Source organism: Sciurus carolinensis, chromosome X, assembly GCF_902686445.1.
Source record: "Sciurus carolinensis chromosome X, mSciCar1.2, whole genome shotgun sequence".
NCBI classification, from domain to species: domain Eukaryota; kingdom Metazoa; phylum Chordata; class Mammalia; order Rodentia; family Sciuridae; genus Sciurus; species Sciurus carolinensis.
This window is the reverse complement of record NC_062232.1, coordinates 36,305,916-36,321,267: the sequence shown is the minus strand read 5'-3', so window position 1 is coordinate 36,321,267 and position 15,352 is coordinate 36,305,916. Positions and strand designations below refer to the sequence as shown.

Sequence of the window (15,352 nt, the reverse complement as noted above, 5' to 3'; positions counted from 1 at the left end):
CAGGAGTTTAAGGCCAGTGTGGGTCTCAGAGCCTCAAAAAAGAGAAAGAAAACAAAAGGAAGTTCATTGTTTGGGTGAAGACATTGCTCCTCTAAGGATCTTGTTAAAAACATTGTTTTTGGGAGGAGCAAGTATATAAATAATAATGTGCAACAGTGCATCTCAGGATTGATTTGCTACTTTTTCAAATAGTTTAATTGGTTGTATAATTTCATTTTTCCACCAATCAGCAAGAAAAGTCTATTCAGTACTTACTGCATGAAATATTACTAGTTACAATTTATTGAATACTTACTAAGTGATAGTTTTTCATATGTACTATTTATAATACAGCAATTCAAGGAAGTGGGTTTTATTATCTCCATTCTGCAGGTAAAAATTCTGAGACTTCTGGATCAAGGCCAATGTGAAATAAGAAACAAATGTCAACCTCATAAAATTCCAGTTAAAAAAATTTTAAAAATTCTTAACTTTCAAGTTGAGCAGCTCAATTTTATTAGAAGCTCAACTTTATTAGTTTTTCCAGATGTATGCAGCTAGTAAATTTAAGTTCAGGTCTATTTGGAAGCACTTCTGTTATCTCTAATATTGCATTATTTCAGTACAGATTCTGCCACAGGTCTTACTATTAGGGACCTTGCAGACTAGCAAATGAGTTACAAAAATAGAAGTAAAGTAGTACATTATGAGGACCATGAGGAAAGAACTCTACTTCCTTAGAAGTAAATTAGTGTCTGAACAGGACATTTTATCACTAGTGCGGTTTCATCTTCAGCTCCAGAAAATGATGAAAACATTGACAACATGAACAATAGTGATGATTCCTAGGCTAGAAAAGTTGGAGGATTTGATACTTTTTCTTTAACACTACTCAGGGAATCCAAAGTATGAGATCTATCTAAAAATAGATCTTACAAAAGCGACCTCATAAGAAATTTTATTTTTATATATTTTGTTTTTTAATGTCTCAAAGATTTTAATGCTCAGTTTTCATGAACAATTTTCTATTGAGTTTTCTGATTTGTGACAAAGTGTACTAATTTAAAAATGTGCATTCTTCATATATCTCTTACACTTCTTTTTGCTTTTTTAAAAAATTGAGTTCTGGGTCTTTTCAGCATAAGTAGTGTTATGTTATATGTACATTTTAATTGCAAGTTTTAGGAATAAATGAAATCCACATTATTTTGGCAACTCAGTACTTATGAAATGAAAAGCTCTATTCAAACATACTTTTCATGGTGAAAAACAAATAAAATAGACAAGTGGATCCATACTCTGTAAACATTAACTTTGGTATATTTCAGCACAGGATAGTCCATTGACAAGCATATTTACCCTTATTTCCTCAGTGCTGCTCAATTTTCAGGTTAAGAATTTAAAAACATCTTTTTAACTGGGATTTCATTATGTGGACATTTGTTTCTTATTCCCCATCATCCTCAGCAAAGCTCTGAGCACTTACAATTCTCTAAGTGTTGAGAGTTCATAAGTGTCTGGAACACTGGTGGTTGAAGAGAGTACTATAGTACTTGCAGTAACTGCTCTGGCTGTCTGTACACAGCAATTGCATTTGTCAGATGGTCCATACCTTTCTCATATTCACTTTGACCCAGTAACCCTGCACCAAAGTGTATTTCTTCAGCAACAGTTTCTGAAAATTTTCAGTGTTTTTAAATGGGTCTTATTAGTGCATTATAGTAATACTTAATAGTTGGCCCATTTTGACATTCTAGTGCCTTCCTCATTTCTTTCCCCTACCTGTTTTCCTCCATTCCCCTCAGTCTACTTCTTTTATTCAACTGATCTTCCCTCTAACCTTATGAAATTGAACCCCCCCTTTTTTTCCCTGAATATGAGAGAAAACATTCAACTCTTGACATCTGAGTCTGGCTTATTTCACTTACCATTATGTTCTTCAGTTCCATCATTTACTGGCAAATGCCATAACTTCATTCTTCTTCTCCATTGTCTCTATGTATCACATGTTCTTAATCCATTCATCTGTTGATGGGCACCTGAGGTGGTTCCATAACTTGTCTATTGTGAGTTGTGCTGCTATAGACACTGATGTGCCTATATCACTATAGTGTGCTGAATTAGTTTTTTTTTTTTTGATAAATACTAAGGAGTGGGATAGCTGGGTCATAAGGTGGTTCTGTTCCTATTCTTTGGAGGAATCTCCATACTGCTTTCCAGAGTGGTCATATTAACTCACAGTCTCACCAACAGTGTATGAGTGTACCTTAACAAGATCCCTAAAACTTTAGCATCTTTAATGTCAGGTAACTTGGAAAGCTCAGCTCTCTCCTTGGCAAGCTTCTGTTTCTTTCTCTGTTCTTGAAGGTGGGATCATTCTGTCTCCTGAGGTCAAAATAAATGCAGTAACCAATGAAAAGTGCCCCTGCACACACAGGTAGTGATGGTACTATTCTGACCCCACAGTCTTCTCTTCCCTCTACTGCAGAGTGTGGAACCCAGTGGCAGGCTTATGAAGGAGCAGTTGGGTATGGACCCTCAGAGTGGGTGGCACCATTGAGACACCAAGAAAATTTTCAACCATCTTGAGAATTAGCTTTTGTAGTACTGGGATGGAACCCAGGCCTTTGCTTATGCTAAGCAAGTGCTCTCCCACTGAGCTATATTCCCAACCAAAGAATTAGCCATTTTAAAGTGTTAACTTTTTCCTTTCTTTCCTTTTGTAGTATAAGCTTGCTTTAATTTTAAAATTATAAACATGTATATTAATATGTACATAGATAAACAAATGTACATCAACATCAAAGTCTTAATTATTTTGGGGAAATAGGATTATAAGAGATTTCACATTCTGTAATAATTGTTAATATTTATATGATTGCTGTGAGGATTGAGTTAATATGTCATAAGGAAATTAAAATAGTGCCTAGCTCATAGTAACTACTATATAACAATGCTGTATATGTTATACAAAAATAATTTTGAAATATTTTATTTTTTATAGTAAGTGAATATTATCTTTGTAAGTGGAAAAATAAAGAAATAAATGAGGTGATGAAAATGTAAGCAGTATTTGATTGTCTTAAATGTGAATGAACATTTGAAATTAAGATGAGAGCTTGAGCTGCCAAAGGTTATTTATATTTGAAAGAAGGATTTAGTTAAAATAGAAAAGTTGAAAATGCTGAGGCTCCAGACAGAAGAAGATGAGAAATTATAAAGATAACATAAACTAATATTTTATGAATGTTTTCATGGGTCAGGCAGAAGTGTTACCTTTTTTTTCTCATTATAAAAATAATATGTGTTCATTGTTGAAAATTTGGACAATAGAAGTATAAGGAAAAATATACAGTAGTCTGTATTTCTATTTCTTTTTTTTTTTCTTTATTGTAAACAAATGGGATACATGTTGTTTCTCTGTTTGTACATGGCATAAAGGCATACCATTTGTGTAATCATAAATTTACATAGGGTAATGTTGTTTGATTCATTCTGCCATTTTTTACCTTCCCCCCCTCCCCTCCCACCCTTCCCCTCCATCTATACAGTCCTTCCTTCCTCCATTCCTGCCCCCCTCCCTAAACCCAACTCCAACCCCAACACTAACCCTTCCCACCCCCCATTATGTGTCATCATCCACTTATTAGCGATATCATTCTTCCTTTGGTTTTTTGAGATTGGCTTATCTCACTTAGCATGATATTCTCCAGTTTCATCCATTTGCCTGCAAATGCCATAATTTTATTGTTCTTTATGGCTGAGTAATATTCCATTGTATATATATACCACATTTTCTTTATCCATTCATCAATTGAAGGACATCTAGGTTGGTTCCACAATCTGGCTATTGTGAACTGAGCAGCTATGAACATTGATGTGGCTGTATCTCTGTAATATGCTGATTTTAAGTCCTTTGGGTATAGGCCAAGGAGTGGGATAGCTGGGTCAAATGCTGTTTCCATTCCAAGTTTTCTAAGGAATCTCCACACTGCTTTCCAGAGTGGCTGCACTAATTTGCAGCCCCACAAGCAATGTAAGAGTGTACCTTTCTCCCCACATCCTCGCCAACACCTGTTGTTGCTTGTATTCTTGATAATTGCCATTCTAATTGGGGTGAGATGGAATCTTAGGGTGGTTTTGATTTGCATTTCTCTTATTACTAGAGATGTTGAACATTTTTCCATATGTTTGTTGATTGCTTGTATATCTTCTTCTGTGAAGTGTCTATTCATTTCCTTAGCCCATTTGTCAGTTGGATTATTTACATTCTTGGTGTAGAGTTTTTTGAGTTCTTTATAGATTCTGGAGATTAGCGCTCTATCTGAAGTATGATTGGCAAAGATTTTCTCCCACTCTGTAGGCTCTTTCTTTGCATTGCTGATAGTTTCCTTTGCTGAGAGAAAGCTTTTTAGTTTGAATCTATCCCAGTTATTAATTCTTGCTTTTATTTCTTGTGCTATGGGAGTCCTGTTGAGGAAGTCTGGTCCTAAGCCGACATGTTGAAGCTCTGGACCTACTTTTTCTTCTATAAGATGCAAGGTCTCTGGTCTGATTCCGAGATCCTTAATCCATTTTGAGTTTAGTTTCGTGCATGGTGAGAGATATGGGTTTAGTTTCATTCTGTTGCATATGGATTTCCAATTCTCCCAGCACCATTTGTTGAAGAGGCTATCTTTTCTCCATTGCATATTTTTGGCCCCTTTGTCTAGTATGAGAAAATTGTATTTATTTGGGTTTGTGTCCCTGTCCTCTATTCTGTACCATTGATCCACCTTTCTATTTTGGTACCAATACCATGCCGTTTTTGTTACTATTGCTTTGTAGTAGAGTTGAAGATCTGGTATTGCGATACCCCCTGCTTCACTCTTTCTGCCAAGGATTGCTTTAGCTATTCTGGGTTTTTTATTCTTCCAGATGAATTTCATAATTGCTTGCTCTATTTCTGTAAGGTACATCATTGGGATTTTCATTGGAATTGCATTGAATCTGTATAGCACATTTGGTAGTATGGCCATTTTGACAATATTAATTCTTCCTATCCAAGAACATGGGAGATCTTTCCATCTTCTAAGGTTTTCTTTAATTTCTTTCTTTAGTGTTCTGTAGTTCTCATTGTAGAGGTCTTTCACCTCTTTTGTGAGATTGATTCCCAAATACTTAATTTTTTTCGAAGCTATTGTGAATGGGGTAGTTTTCCTAATTTCTCTTTCTGAAGATTCATCGCTTATATATAAAAATGCCTTAGATTTATGTGCATTGATCTTATATCCTGCTACTTTACTGAATTCACTTATGAGATCTAAAAGTTTTCTGGTGGAATTTCCAGGTTCCTCTAAATATATAATCATGTCATCAGCGAACAGAGATAGTTTGAGTTCTTCTTTTCCTATTCGTATCCCTTTAATTTCTTTGGTCTGTCTAATTGCTCTGGCTAGAGTTTCAAGGATGATGTTGAATAGAAGTGGTGAAAGAGGGCATCCCTGCCTTGTTCCAGTTTTTAGAGGGAATGCTTTCAGTTTTTCACCATTTAGAATGATATTAGCCATGGGTTTAGCGTAAATGGCCTTTACAATATTAAGGAATGTTCCCACTATCCCTATTTTTTCTAGTGTTTTGAGCATGAAGGGGTGCTGTATTTTATCAAATGCTTTTTCTGCATCTATCGAAATAATCATGTGATTCTTGACTTTAAGTCTATTGATATGGTGAATGACATTTATTGATTTCCTGATGTTGAACCAACCTTGCATCCCTGGGATGAAACCCACTTGATCATGGTGCACTATCTTTTTAATATGTTTTTGTATGCGATTTGCTAAAATTTTGTTGAGAATTTTTGCGTCGATGTTCATTAAGGATATTGGTCTAAAATTTTCTTTCCTTGATGTGTCTCTGTCTGGTTTAGGAATCAGGGTAATATTGGCTTCTTAGAATGAGTTTGGGAGAGTTCCCTCCTCTTCTATTTTCTGGAATACTTTGAGAAGTATTAGAATGAGTTCTTCTTTAAAAGTTTTGTAGAAATCGGCTGAGAACCCATCTGGTCCTGGACTTTTCTTTCTTGGAAGGTTTTTGATGACTTCTTCTATTTCATTACTTGAAATTGGTCTACTTAAATTGTGTAGGTCCTCCTCGTTCAGTTTAGGCAATTCATATGTCTCTAGAAACCTGTTGATGTCTTTGAAATTTTCTATTTTGTTGGAGTATAGATTTTCAAAATAGCTTCTAATTATGTTTTGTATTTCACTCGTGTCTGTTGTGATATTTCCTTGTTCATTCCGAATTTTAGTGATTTGGGTTTTCTCTCGTCTTCTCTTTGTTAGTGTGGCTAAAGGTTTATCAATTTTGTTTATTTTTTCGAAGAACCAACTATTTATTTTGTCAATTTTTTGTATTGTTTCTTTCGTTTCAATTTCGTTGATTTCAGCTCTCAGTTTAACTATTTCCTGTCTTCTACTACTTTTGGTGTTGGTCTGTTCTTCTTTTTCTAGGGCTTTGAGCTGTAGTGTTAGGTCATTTATTTTTTGAGTTTTACTTCTTTTATTAAATGCGCTCCATGAAATAAATCTTCCTCTAAGTACCGCTTTCATAGTGTCCCAGAGATTTTGATATGATGTTTCTTTGTTCTCGTTTACCTCTAAGAATTTTTTAATTTCCTTCCTAATATCTTCTGTTCTCCATTCATCATATAATAGCATATTGTTTAATCTCCAGGTGTTGTAGTAATTTCTGTTTTTTACTCTTTCATTTATTTCTAGTTTCAATCCATTATGATCTGATAGAATACAAGGTAGTGTCTCTATCTTCTTGTATTTGCTGACATTAGCTTTGTGGCATAATATATGGTCTATTTTAGAGAAGGATCCATGTGCTGCTGAGAAGAAAGTGTATTCGCTCTTGGTTGAGTGGTATATTCTATAAATGTCTGTTAAGTCTAAATTATTGATTGTGTTATTGAGATCTATGGTTTCTTTGTTCAATTTTTGTTTGGAAGATCTGTCCAGTGGTGAAAGAGGCGTGTTAAAATCACCTAGTATTATTGTGTTATGGTCTATTTGGTTTCTAAAATTGAGAAGGATTTGTTTCACATACATGGATGAGCCACTGTTTGGGGCATAGATGTTTATGATTGTTATATCTTGCTGATTTATGCTTCCCTTAAGCAGTATGAAATGTCCTTCTTTATCCCTTCTAACTAACATTGGCTTGAAGTCCACATTATCTGAAATGAGGATGGATACTCCAGCTTTTTTGCTGAGCCCATGTGCATGGTATGTTTTTCCCCATCCTTTCACCTTTAGTCTATGGGTATCTCTTTCTATGAGGTGAGTCTCTTGCAGGCAACATATTGTTGGATCTTTCTTTTTAATCCAATCTGCCAGTCTATGTCTTTTGATTGATGAATTCAGGCCATTAACATTCAGGGTTATTATTGAGATATGATTTGTATTCCCAGTCATTTGGTTCATATTTAAAATTTTTGACACATCTTGGTTCCTCCTTTATTTGACAGTTCCTTTAGGATAATTCCTCCCTTTGCTGATTTGCTTCTTTGTTTTTTATCTCTTCCTCATGAAATATTTTGCTGAGAATGTTCTGTAATGCTGGCTTTCTTTTTGTATATTCTTTTAGCTTTTGTTTATCATGGAATGATCTTATTTCATCATCAAATTTGAAGGTAAGTTTTGCTGGGTATAAGATTCTTGGTTGGCATCCATTTTCTTTCAGAGCTTGAAAAATGTTGTTCCAGGCCCTTCTAGCTTTTAGGGTCTGGATTGAAAAATCTGCTGATATCCGTATTGGCTTCCCCCTGAATGTAATTTGGTTCTTTTCTCTCACAGCCTTTAAAATTCTGTCTTTATTTTGTATGTTAGGTATTTTCATTATAATGTGCCTTGGTGTGGGTCTGTTGTAATTTTGTGTATTTGGAGTCCTATAAGCCTCTTGGACTTGACTTTCCATTTCATTCTTCAGATTTGGGAAATTTTCTGATATTATTTCTTCAAATAGATTGTTCATTCCTTTGGTTTGTTTCTCTAAGCCTTCCTCAATCCCAATAATTCTCAAATTTGGCCTTTTCATGATATCCCATAGTTCTTGGAGATTCTGTTCATGATTTCTCACCATCTTCTCTGTTTGTTCAACTTTGTTTTCGAGGTTAATATTTTGTCTTCAATATCTGAAGTTCTGTCTTCCAGCTGTTCTATCCTATTGGTTATGCTTTCTATGGAGTTCTTAATTTGGTTTATTGTTTCCTTCATTTCAAGGATTTCTGTTTGGTTTTTTTTCAATATCTCTAACTCTTTATTGAAATGATCTTTTGCTTCCTGAATTTGCTCTGTTAACTGTCGATTGGTGCGATCGTTCAATGCCTGCATTTGCTCTTTCATCTCATCGTTTGCTTCCCTAATCATTTTAATTATGTACATTCTGAACTCCCTTTCTGTCATTTCTTCTGCCATGCTGTCGTTGGATTTTATTGATCTAACATCTAGATTTGTTTGGGGCATTTTCTTCCCTTGTTTTCTCATATTGTTCAGGAATCAGTGGGTCATTAAGATGTTGCAGATTTCCTCTATCGACTTATAATGTCCCTGAAGATTGCTAGTATATCCCCTCTTATCCTTCAGTAGCCTGAAGTCTTGGAGGAGGTTGATAATGCAGAGCTCCACGAAGAAGCTGCCTCTCTAGGTGTGGTAACCCTCAGGTGGCGTATATTCCCTGCTAGTGGGCAGAGGTGCCTCCACTTATTGACCAATGGTCATCCAATGGGGAACTAGACTGCAGGCTGAGGCAAGGCCTGTTTGTGCCTATGTCTCTGGCTTTACCGTCCCTGTGGGAAAACCTCCCCCGGCCGGGAAGAGTCACTCGGTGGGGACGTCTCGCTGGTCAGTTGCCCTCTTAGAGGTTCCCCTCAATCTACAACTACCACCTGGGCTGGGCTGTCTTCCTCTGCAATGATCCCAGGGGCCCGGACCTACGTCCTGGGCCTGGGAGCCTCACCCTTCGCAGGTGAGTCTCCTTAGGCTGCCTCTCCCAGAGAATCTGCCCGCCGCCCTGGAAACTTCGCTCCGCCCCTAGGCGTGTCTCTGTGCGGCTCTTCCAGCAAGAAGCCACCTAGCTCCTGGGACCCTGCTCTGCACCAATCGCCTGGCTATGCAGCCCCTCCCCTGAGCCACCACCTGGAGCCCCGTACAATAGCTCTGAGACCCAGAGACCCGCCACACACCTCCTCCTCCGGACAGCCGCCCGGTTTCCGACGCAGTCACTAGGAGTCCAAACAGCTCACTTCGGGTCTCCTCCTCCCGCCAACCACCCGTAGCCCTAGGCAGTCACTCCAAGTCCAAGTGACCCACCCTGTTCCTCCTCCTCCTCCTTGGGGTAGCCCCCCGGGCGTTCAGGAGCGGTGGCTCCGAGACCAGGTGACTCACCACGCTCCTCCTCCAGGCAGGCCACCAGTGTTCAGGAGCGGTCGCTTTTAGTCCAATCAGCTCACCACTCGCCTCCTCCTCTGGCAACCGCCTGTGGTTCTGATGCAGTCACTCCCAGACTAAGCGTCCCACCGCTCTCCTCCTCCAAGCAGGCCACCAGTGTTCTGGAGCAGCTGCTCCGAGTTCAAACAGCTCGTCACGCAGCTCCTCCTCCGGCAACCGCCCGCGGCTCTGATGCAGTCACTCCCAGGTCAAGCAACACGCCGCGCTCCTCCTCTTCCTCCGGGCAGTCCCCCGGCACTCAGGAGCGCTCGCTCTGAGTTCAAACAGTTCGCCACGCAGCTCCTCCTCTGGCAACCGTCCGTGGCTCTGATGCAGTCACTCCTAGACCTAGCGTCCCGCCGCGCTCCTCCTCTTCCTCCGGGCAACCCCGCGGTGTTCAGAAGCCGTTGTTCTGGGTCCAAACAGCTCGCCACGCAGCTCCTCCCCAGGCAGCTGCCCGGAGCCCCAGCAGCTGCTCGAGTCCAAGCGCTGTGCTGAGCCGCCTCCTCTACGATGATCCCAGTGGTCCGTGTTTACCGCTCCAGCGGGGGGAGGGGCGTCTCGCTGAGCAACTCCACTTCACAAATTCCCTGCGTTCCGGGGCTACCGCCCCATCCGGGACACTTCCCCAACAGGAGAGACTCACCCGGCAGCTTTGAGTTGGTCCCAAGTCTCTCACTATCTCCTCTTTTGAATCTTGCGTCCTGGAGCAACGTGAAATGAAGCCGCCCTCTAGTCCGCCATCTTGGCTCGCCTCTGTATTTCTATTTCTACTAGTAATAATCATAGTGTAACTGGGCATGGTGGTGCAAACCTGTAATCCCAGCTATTCAGAAGGCTGAGACTGGAGGATTGAAAGTTCAAGGTCAGCCTCAGCAACTTAGCGAAACCCTGTCACAAAATAAAATTTAAAATATTCTGAGAATGTAGCTTAGTGGAAGAACATTCCTAGGTTAAATATTCAGTACCACAAAGTAATAATAATGATTAAAATAATAATAGTGTATTTGTGAACATTACCTGTCATAATTTTCATGAAATTTTAATGCAATTTGAATATTTGCTCCACATTTGATTTTCTTCCTGTTTTCCAAAATTAATAATTGCATTTCATCTATGAATTATTTGTAAACATGATGGCATATCATTTCATTGTTTAGATGCATTGCACATTAATATTAAATGTTTCCATTTTTTAAACAATTTGAATGTGTTTACATACAAATAAATATTCACATTTAAAACTCATTATTTAAGATATGTTCCCAGAAGTGAAATTACAGAATCAAAATACAGGCACACTTTTAAGACTGCTGATAAATATTGCCAAATTGATTTCACAGAAGGAATTCTATTTAAAATTTCTACTGGCAATACAGATAAGCACTCATTTTTTTCCCCCTACCTTGCCAACTAGGAATTTTGTGTTTCCTTTATCTTCTTTAACTTAATAGGTCAAAATAGTTTCATTGTTGCTTTTCTAAAAACTTTTTATTTATTTATTTTTAATATATAGATATATATGTGTGTGTGTGTATATATATATATATATATATATATATATTTTTTTTTTTAGTTGTTCATGACCTTTACTTTATTGTTTTAATGTGGTGCTAAGAATTGAACCCAGTGCTTCACACATGCTAAACAAGCACTCCTCCACCACTGAGTTACAACTCCAGCCCCCATTGTTGCTTTTAGTTGTCAATTATTTCACTACTGCCATGTTCAGTAGCTTATCACAAATTTATTTAGTAATCAAAATTATAATTTGAGGATTACCATGAAATCATTTATATTTTGGGGTCATAATCATTTTTGTATTAATTTCTGTAATTTACAAAAGTTACTATAACTGTATAAATGTTTATAAATGTCAGAAAATGTTCTCATTTATTAATTCAAAAAATATAGTTTTTTGATTTCTATCAGATTTATTTGTTCTGTATATTCTAACATAGACTTTAATTTAAACCTAGAAATTGTGCCAAAGAGAGTAAATATTCATGTATTTTTTGGTATTTGTGCATTTTTTATTTACAGTTAATTCTTTATTCCAAATGAAATTTATTTCAGGTACTATGTGTGGTGAAATATAAATTGATTTTTTTTCCCAAATATCTGAAGAGTTTTCCAGCTCATTTCACTGATTAATTCTTCTTTTGGACTACTTGATTTATGGTACAACTTTATGATAAGTTATGACTCTCTGTCAATGATAAATAGATTTATTATCTGTCAAGGAATTATTGAATCTATTTAAAAGATACTTTTAATTATTGCACCTTTATGATGCATATTAAAATGCCTTTATTTTGAATTTTGGCTTCCATTCAAAATGGAGTAACAGACCTGAAACCATTTTTTTTTCAATTCTTTTTTTTTCTATTTTTTATTGGTGCATTGTAATCATATATAATAGTGGGATCCATTGTTAGGTCTTTGTATATGTGCACAATATGACAATATGATTTGGTAAATATTATTTCCTAGTTTCTCTCCTTTTCCTCCCTTCCTCCTTCTCCTGGTCCCTTTCCTCTACTCTGCTGATCTCCCTTCTGTTTTAATGAGATTCCTCCACCTTTTTCTTTTTCTTTTTTTTCCATTTTCCACTCTAGTTTCCACAAATGAGAGAAAGAAAACATATGGGTTGTATGGTGGTTCCATGCAAAGTCTTTTGAGAAAGATTCATACTGATTTCCATAGTGGTTGTAGTAATTTATAAAATTATAAAAGTATAAAAGTGTTCCCTTTTCTCCACATCCTCTTCAGCATTTATTATTGTTTTCATGCTTGATAATTACTATTCTGACTGGTATGAGATGAAATCTTGGTGTAGCTTTGATTTGCATTTCCCTAATTGTTAGACATAGTGAACATTTTTCATTTCTTTGTTGACCTTTTATATTCTTCTTTTGAGAAGTGTCTGTTTAGTTCATTTGCCCATTTATTGATTGGGTTATTTGTGTTTTTGTTTGTCATGAAGTTTTTTTGAGTTCTTCATATATTCTGGATAATAATTCTCTGTCAGAAGAGTAGCAAAAATTTCTCCCATCCTGAAATTCTCTCTCATACTCTTGTTTCCTCTGTGGTGAAGAAGCTTTTTAATTTGGTGACATCCATTTATTATTAGTAGTATTATTTTCTAAGCTTTCAGGGTTTTGTTGAGGAAGTCATTGCCTGTGCCTATATATTGGAGCATTGACCCTAAGTTTTCTTCAAACAGTTGCAAAGTATCTGGTCTAATTCCTAGGTCTTTGATCCATTTTGGGTTAACTTTTGCACAGAGTAGGAGATAGGGACATAGTCTCATTCTTCTACATATGGATAACCCGTTGACCCAGCACTATTTGCTAAAGAGTGTTTTTTCTCCAACATACATTTTTGGCACCTATGTCACGGATCAGATGACTATATCTGTGTGGGCTTGTCTTTGTGTCTTCTATTCAGTTCCATTGGTCTATGTATCCATTTTTTATGCCAGTACCATGCTGTTTTTGTAACTATAGCTCTGTAGTATAATTTGAAGTTAGGCATTGTGATGCTTCTGATACTGCATTTTTTTTTTTTTTTTTTTTTTTTTGGCTTAGAATTGCTTTGGCTCTTTGGGGACTTTTATTCTTCCATATGAATTTTAGGACTATGAAACCATTTTTCAATGGACAAAATGTGAAACAGTGGTTTTTAGGCAGGCAAGACCAGGATACTGATCTCTGAGAGAGGGTAAACAAGTGAGGTAAGCCCTGTGACAGTCCCAGCTTGCTGCTCAGAGAGTTTCCTGGCAGCAGTGCAGGGAGGGGGAACCCAGAGGAAGCCTGGTCATCTCCCTGAGTTGAGTTTTTAGGGTAGAGTACCAAGGAAGAGAGTCCAAAGAGACTTTTCCATATCTTCACAGAGCCTCCTTGACTCTTCAAAGAGAGCTGATCTGCTTATGTATGAGGGAACTAGGAAAGACTAGGCAAAAGGACAACCTCAAATCAACAGAGGGTGAAATCTCTGGAATACACACAGGATCAGGAATAGTTTGTGCTCCCACTAGCCAGAGAGGAAAACTTTAAAATTCATAAGGCATTGAGCAGAGTAATCACAAAAGTATTGACTGAGTCATGAGTCAAAATCTGACTTATGCCAAATATTATTTCTTTTTATTTAATAAACTTCCTATTATGGAAGCTATACTGACTAAAATTCAAAGCAAATATTCTCAACCCTCTTCTACCCAGCTAAAAATTTAGAAATATGTTCTTTCTCTACTCAGGCCAACCTCGTAAAGGGAACCTTCTATCTTGTATACAGTCTTTTAAAATGTTTTGATTATTTTCCTCCTGATTTATTCCTCTTTTTTTAAAGAAGTTTCTTTCTTTTTTGGTACCAGGGATTGAACTCAGATGTGTTCAACCACTGAGTTACATCCCCAGCCCTTTTTTATATTTTATTTAGAGACAGGATCTCACTAAGTTGTTTAGGACCTTGCTAAGTTGCTGAGGGTGGTTTTGAACTTGTGATCCTCCTGCCTTAGCCTCCCAAATTGCTGGGATTACAGGCATGCACTACCACACCTGGCCTCTTTATATTTTATTTTTAACAGGGTCTTGCTAGATTGCTGAGACTGGACTCCTGCTTGTGATTCTCCTACTTCGGCCTCCCAAGTACCTGAGATTATATGTGTGTGCCACTGAATCTGGCTTCAACAAAATTTATTTAACAGAGAAAGCTAAGTATTTGTAATAAGTTGTGCATAAATATTTGAAAATCTGTATGGAATAAAATGAACCACATCTATCTCAAACTAAAATTTTTTTGAGATATTCATGAATTTAACCATAAAAGCTAAGTTCATACAGTTTCTAAAAGGGGACATAGGACCTTATCTTTACAACTTTAGGCTATACAAAAATTTCTTAGGACAAACCAGTACATACCATAAAAGATACAATTAATAAATTGGATTTTGCCAAAATTAAAATCTTTTGCTAATCAAAATATATCATTAAAAGAATAAATAGGCAATCCAAAGTCTTAGTGGATAAATTCATAATGAATATATTCAAGGAGGATTTACATTCAGAATATATTTTTTAAACTCTTGGCTGAGTATGAACTCAATGGTAGAGTGCTTGCCCAGCGTGCACAAGGCCCAGGGTTAAATCTCAAATACCAAATTAAAAAAATCTGTAGTACTGGGAGTTGAACCCAGGACCTCACACATGCTAGGCAAGCATTCTGCCACTGAGCTACACTCGTATCCCTTTTTATTTTAATTTTGCAATAGAGTCTCGCTAAGTTACCCAGGCTGGCCTCAAACTTGGAAACCTCGTGCCTTAGCCTCCCAAGTAGCTGGAACTATAGGCATGTGCCACTGTACCTGGCTTAACATTAAAAAAATATAACCAAGAACCCAAAACACTTAAAAAAAACAGCAGTAAAAATAGAATGCAATAGAAATTACAGTGAGCAAGTGACACTTTAAAAAGGAAGATTATAGAATATATATATATATATACATACATATACATATATATATATATACATACATATACATACACACACACACACATTCCTGGCTATACACACACACACACACACAAATATATATATATATGGTTGCTAAATTTCATCATTCATTAGGAAAATGAAAATAAAACCACAAGGACTTTCTGGTGAGATGACCAGGTTTTATTATTGATTAATGTGGTGAGATTACATGAGTGCTACATTTGTCAGAACTCAACAATCTGTCATTTAAAATCTGGGAACTTGAGCTGAGTGTGGTGGGACACACCTATAATCCCAGTTATGTGGGAGGTTGAGATTGGAGGATGATTGCAAATTTCAAGGCCAGTTTAAGCAACTGAGCCAGACCTTGTCTTAAAATAAAATTAAAAATAAGGGCTGAAAAA

The 15,352-nt window shown here is 37.0% G+C and overlaps 1 pseudogene; it reads right to left on the bottom strand.

Annotated features, from left to right (window-relative positions):
• Nucleotides 1-1,426: 1,426 nt before the first annotated feature.
• Nucleotides 1,427-15,352, bottom strand: part of LOC124971432 (mitochondrial import receptor subunit TOM20 homolog) — a 51,902-nt pseudogene continuing 37,976 nt past the window's right edge.